Below are 6,743 nucleotides of genomic sequence, written 5' to 3'. Positions count from 1 at the left end.
GACTTGACGAAGCACCAACAATTGACCAACTCCCATGCAAACGAGTTGATACTTCTCGGGAGGCGACAAATCCCGGCACCATTGTCCCAATGCGTTCTTAAAAGCATCCATGAAATATTTTTGTGGAAGAAGAAGAGGTTTTATAGAGATGATTTTGTGTTTCGGATGATGAAACAATGAAGCGCAAACGTCCCTATTTATACAAACTGATCAGCGCATCTTTCAGAAAAAGGGGGAAGCTGGCTTCCATCGCCAGGCTGTTCGCGCCTCTTTGAGGATTCCCCAGGATTCCCGCTGTTTACTTGTCTCTTTCAACTTGTGTTTTCTCCTGACACCTCAAACCTCCCGCCAGGAAGCTCGCGCCTCTTCGAGATGATTCAGGATATTTTGTATTTCCTCACACTCACATTTCCTTGTTTTCGCGTTTTACGAAATCCGACACGGTTTCCGTGACGCAGCTTTAAACATACGGAGTTTTCTTTCTTTTTCAAGGGGGAAGGGCTAGTCGCCCCGATCCGCGACGGATCGTTTCCATGTCAGTCGAAATTCCGAAAATTTTTCGCTTTTTCGCGATTTTCCATCAAAAATAAAAATCGAAAATTGATAACACGACATCAATTTCCCTCAAAATTTCAAGCACTCACAAATTCGAGTCTTGACCTCAAAAATCAAAAATCAAATATACTCGCAAAATTCTTTTTCTAAAAATTCTTTCCTGATGGTTTGAGTTTGAATTTTTCGAGTCGCAAATCAATTTCAATAATTTCGATGTAATTTAATTCACAACACGAGTTAATTGCTCAAATTTTCAAATCAACTCCTCTTGAATTCCGAACGTGACGACTTATCGCGGAATTTTCAAAATTCATTTCAAATTTCAAAATTCAATTTTAACTCCAAGTCATCTTGGTTAATTTTGGTTTTCGATCAAATGCTTTACGTGTTTTCAATCAAATGCTTCTACGTGTTTGCGTTTATGTATATATGCTATCTGTTGCCTGTTTTCTACACTAACGATGCAAGAACTAGTGCAAAGCAAAAGGAGAATCAACGGCCGACAGCGCTCCTCCGAAACACAACACAAAAAGCCAAAAATTCACAAAATAAACCACAATCCAAAAACACATATATACAAACCGCCTCACGCAAAATGTAAATATGTGCAGACAAGAGTCCAAGACACGGACAAACTACAACAACTACTCGACGTCTCCCGTTGGACAAGTCCTGGTCTCACTAGGAGTCGCCGCCAACGCAGACACCACCACATGCTCAGGCTCCCTCTCCGGGGAACTCTCCAGCGTCTCCTGCTCCATCACGACGCGAAGCTCCTCTGCCGTAGCCAACTGAGCCCTGAGAGAGGCAATCTCCGCGTCTCGGCTCTGCAGCTCGTCCTCACGACGCCTCAAATCCTGGTCCCGACGGATGATCCCCAGCTTCTGGCCCTCGATCGTCGACCTGGCTGCCTCCAACTCAGTACGAACCCGAGCAAGCTCCGCCGGATCCGCAGTACCCTACAAAACATAATAACAGATCCTCAAGATCTAAAAACGTGAAGTACAACACAAAATACACAAAAACAGCACACAAAAGTACCTGAGAAAGCCGAGCCTCCCTCGCAGCCAGGTCACCAGCAAGCGCCCTCCAGCGGTTAGCCATCCGCCACAAGTCCTGGTGACTAACAGTCGTCACCTACAAATCAAAAATGTCCTTCAATACAATGTAAGGCAAAGTGTAATTGAGGAAAATGTTCAAGCCAGAAACTCACCCTCAGAACGATCAACCTCCACTTCATGCCAGCATCGGTCACCTCGGCGACCGCGGGCTCTGGAAAGCGTAACTGAAGCTCCTCGCCGACAGGCCCCTGAAATGTGGTCTCCGTCAGGAAAGCTGGAGGCTGAGTCCTCATCAGCAGGTCGACTCCCTACCATTTGGATCCACATCAAAGATGGCAAACCCTCCTATTAAGAGAGGCAATGAAAACAAAAGAGCAGAGGAAAACATACCTCGATCGGGTACCAAGCAAGCCTCGACAACCGGAAGGTGTCGAAGTCGACGTCCCGTAGCAACAGCTCCTCACCTCCCTGACCGTGAAGGTGCTCCTCAACCTCATCAGGGGTCGACTCCTGGAACAACACCCTAGGCGGGTTAAACGGCACGACGAAAGTCTCGGTGAAGCACTGACGAACTAAACGCTCGCCCAAGTACCAAACCGGCTCAATCGCCGTCTCCAAGTACAAATGCAGAGAGCTGCGAGGCCGCAAACGCTCCCTGATGGCAGCCGGTACGCCCGTGTAGTGCTCTCAAGGCCGCCCAACAAACTGCATTCAAGGCAAAGCTACTCAGCCAACTGGGGGCTTCATAAGCTACCTAGTCATCCTAGCTCTATCTATTTCTATAAAGAAGAGGAGAAAGAGAGCTAGAACTTACATCAGCAACCCGAAGCTTGTTCACGCGACGCCTGCAGTCCTCGTAAGTCGACTTAATCGACTTCTTCCGAGCCACCGTCCAACCCCTCACAGCAGGGTAGGTCGAGGGAATGCCGTCTGTGGTCTCCGGACGCAGAGGAGTGAAGTAAGCATACAACCAAGCCTGTAATCAAACACAGCAAGCACAAATCAGCCAATTTCTCAAAAATTGCCAAAATCAAAATCAAAATCAAACTCAAAAAGCTACAACAAAAAATACTCGTACCTCAAAGATGAGGTCGGGGCCAACCAAAGCAGGAGCACTACCCTCTCCCACTGTCTCCGGATGCACCGCCGCGTGCAAGTACCGGGTGAAACTCGCCAGAGCCGGCGTAATCCAGTCAAACCGACCCAAAGTGTCAAGGTCAGTATGGAGAGGAAGCACTTTGGTCGACATGCGCTCACCCTTGTCACCAAAGTACGTGGCACCCAAGAAATACCACAATCACAGCCGCGCCTCCTTCGTGTCGGCCTCAACCTCTGCCTCCAGACTCTCCAACGGCGTCGGAGTAACACCTGCCACCCTCCCAGTGAAGTGGTCCTTCACGTACGAACTCGAGATCAAGTACGGAATGACGTCGGAAGGCTCCGGCAAAGCAGTACCGATCAAAGCAGTGACCACAAGAGAGGACACTCTCTCCGGCGTCTCGGTAAACTCAATGGGCAACTCGCAACAGGGAAGGCTTGATACCATGGCAAAGTCCTCTAAAGTCACGCTGATGTGACCATAATTTGAGCATATTTAGCCCCCAAATTAGCCTTGTTCCCATGCTTTTTAGTGCATATTTGGGTCATTTATTGTCTTTAGTCCTTTGTTTTGCATATTCTTTGAGGTTTTGATCCCTTGTTAGGAAAGGAGTGCAAACCTTGCATTTTCATGGCAAAATGGAGCTAAATTGATTGAATTCAATGACCAAGCATCAAAGAGAAGACAAGACTAGAAGGCCTTTGTACATACTATAGTAGTTGGGCAATGATGAGAAAATATCCTTGCATCCCCGAGGAAATCCTCAAGGATTTTATGAAGAGAAAGGAAGAAAAGAAGAAAGGAAGAAGCTGACAGAGGATCCGAGCGGATTGCCCACAATCCGCCCGTCCAAGACAAGCAATCCGAGCGTCTTCCTCAGCTGGACGCTCGTCGAGAACCACCACAATTCGCCCGTCCACCCCAAGAATCCGCTCGTCCAAAAGACCCACAATCCGCCCGTCCCGTGCCCTGGACTCTCGGATTGTGTGACAGCTAATCCGTCTTCTACTTGTTCAATGAAGGATGCGCATATTTTTCAAAGACCGGCGAAAAGTAGACCGGAGTCTCTCTTGAGACCGGTGATTCTTCAAGGACTTAATCGTCATTTAATCCCTTAGTAAACCCCAATTTATGTACCTAATCTCCATTATAAATACCCCATTAGTCTAATTAGGTTATCATGTTATTCTTAGCAATCTCTAGTGTAGTTTATATCAATCTAATCTCTCTTTAATCTTGTAATCAACTTTTAATCAAGTCTTAATACAAATCTCATTTCCTTAATCTCTCTTTTGTTCATCTTTCATTTTGGGTAATTGAAGATTATTTGAGTTATTATTGGGAGATTGACAACCTTCCAATCAATCATCAAGCACTTCTATTATTCTTTGCTTTATTATTGGAATCATTAGTAGGTATAATTCTCTTAATCCCATTTTAATTATTGTTAATCATCTTCATTTATTCATCATGTTTTACTTTGTTGGTATGATTGACAACCTTGCTAGCATGTTCAACATGATCATGAGTGAGTAGTTTCCTTAGCTAGGGTTAATGGGTAATTAGGGGAAACCAACATGGGGGATGATTCATGCTTAAATTAATATGTTTTCATAGTTTATTTGCTTGCTTGTTGTGATCTCAACTTATGCACATGTTATGTTTGATGAAATGCGAGCCTATGAATCCTTGCATTTTTCACCCATCACCTATCTTTTCAATGAGACTTATAAGACATAAACCAACTCGAGTCTCATTAGACCATGCATATAGTTGATTAGGGAAGATTAAGTCGACTTGTAAGTGTTATACAATCTAATCGATTCGGCTCCGGGACCCAAACTTTCCTAGGATTATAAGATATCAACCAACTCAATCCATCACAACAATAATTTCTTGCTTATAATTTGAAAATATGTTTGTATGATCAATTCCCATGAATCCCCTATGACCCCATGACACCCTAGTGCCTTTTATCAATTGTTTACATCTCTTTTTAATCATCTTGCTTGTTTACTTTTATTGCTATTTAGTTTAGTGATCTTCTACTTCAAACCCCAAATTGTGACACCCCTAGACACCACTAGTTGCAATTGAAAATCTCATCTTAATTCCCGTCCCTTGGGATCCGACCTTTACTTGCCTCTTTACTAATTGTAGAGTTGTTTGTGGAGTTATCAATTGTGTTTTGGTCTAGGTGCTCCTAACGACAAGTACCGAAAACTAAACCCTCACAAGAGGTACCGACCAAAAATGGCGCCGTTGCCGGGGACGGTGTTAACTTGATTTAGATTTTATTTGCCTTGGGGAAGTAAAACTCCTCAAGGTTTGTTCTAATTATTTTCAAGTTGTTTAATATTTTGCATGTCTAGAAGATCACAAGGTAACTTGTTACCCTTTGATCATGAAATTGAAAGGACTTTGACAAACAATAGAAGACTTGCTAGAGGAAATTTTAGAGGTATTGGTGAGGTTGTAGATATTCAACCAAACGCTATTGAGTTCGTCAACCCTTTTGCAAGAGAAGGTGAGGAGAACCCAACACAAAATCCAGCACAAAATCAACCCACAATGCCTAAATTTTCATCACATTCCGTACCAACCGAGGAGAACCTACCCAATGTTACTCCCACACCACAACACTTAACCGGAAATTTCATTGCCAAATCCGCATTTATCCAATTAGTCGAAAGAAGCCAATTTTGGGGGATGCCTAGTGAAGACCCTCACTCTCACATGGAGACTTTTTGTGACTATTGTGATGCGATTTCTCAAACCGGTGTAACTCAAGACCAAATTCGATGGGTCTTATTTCCTTTTTATCTAATTGGCACCGCAAAAAAATGGTCGAAAGGCCTTGATTAGGCTACTCTCGGAATTGACTCTTGGAAGAAATTGGCTCTAGCTTTCTACAAAAAGTTCTATCCACCGGAAAAGACTAACATGCTAAGAGCTCAAATTACGGGCTTTAAGCAAAGGGATGAAGAATCCTTGTATGAAGCTTGGGAGCGATTCAAGGGAATTTGTCGCTCATGTCCTCATCATGGACTTAGCGAGTGGTTCTTGGTACAACAATTTTGGAATGGTCTTTATGAAGACTCAAGAAACATTCTCAACATCGGATCAAATGGTATGTTCACCGAAGTTGACGACAATAAAACTTGGAACAAGATTGAGGAAATGGCGGTCTATAATTCACAATATAGTAGACCTCGCAAGGCTACTAGAGGAGGAAAGCATGAAGTGGACTCTATTACTCAATTGGGTGCTCAACTTAGTGCTCACATTGATACCATCAACTTGAAGTTCGAAAAAGCTATGGCTAGACTTGAAGAAGCCTCAAAATCACCAAAGCATCATGTTAATGCCATGACGGCATCTTCATCAATCCCAAGTGGGATATGTGAGAATTGTGGAACTTTGGGACATGACCAAAGTGAATGTAGGGGAACAAATGAACAAGTGAATGCTTTTCAAGCATACAAGAGTGGTACCCCTTATTCAAATTATTACAATGAAAACACCAAATTCCACCCAAATCTCTCATACAAAAGCCAAAATGTTCAAAACCCTCAAACAACATACACCCCACCTCCCATGAGAAACCAAAATCAAAGACCCTTTTACAACCAAAACCAAGGTTACCAAAATCAAACTCCATACAATCAACAAAATGACCAAGGTTTTGATGTTCAAAAAGCGGTCCTCCAAATGCAAAAGAATCAACAAGAGTTTTTCACTCAAATGCAAAAAGATAGTCAAGCAAAGGAAATCACCATCAACAACATCCTAGCCCACACCAAAATGTTGGAAACCCAATTGACTCAACTAGCATCTTCAAGCCCACAAAGACAAAAGGGGCAATTACCACCTCAAAGTAATCCCCTGAGACATAAAACGGTTAGTTCCATTCACTTGAGGAGTGGTACGAGAGATGAAGCACCGAAGAAGCAAGTTAAGGATGAAGTTGTGGAAGCTAGTGACAAAGAAGAAGTTGTGCAAAACTCCAAGGATGGAGAACCATCAAA

General features: G+C 43.5%; 1 non-coding gene across 1 annotated transcript; it reads right to left on the bottom strand.

Annotated features, from left to right (window-relative positions):
* Positions 1-5,658: 5,658 nt before the first annotated feature.
* LOC141624262 (small nucleolar RNA R71) lies at positions 5,659-5,765 on the bottom strand. The gene has a single exon (XR_012534075.1). It is a non-coding gene; the product is annotated as a small nucleolar RNA R71 (small nucleolar RNA).
* Positions 5,766-6,743: the final 978 nt, after the last annotated feature.

The sequence above is a fragment of the Silene latifolia genome, chromosome 1, assembly GCF_048544455.1.
Source record: "Silene latifolia isolate original U9 population chromosome 1, ASM4854445v1, whole genome shotgun sequence".
In the NCBI taxonomy this organism is placed as follows: domain Eukaryota; kingdom Viridiplantae; phylum Streptophyta; class Magnoliopsida; order Caryophyllales; family Caryophyllaceae; genus Silene; species Silene latifolia.
This window is presented reverse-complemented; position numbering and strand designations above follow the sequence as displayed.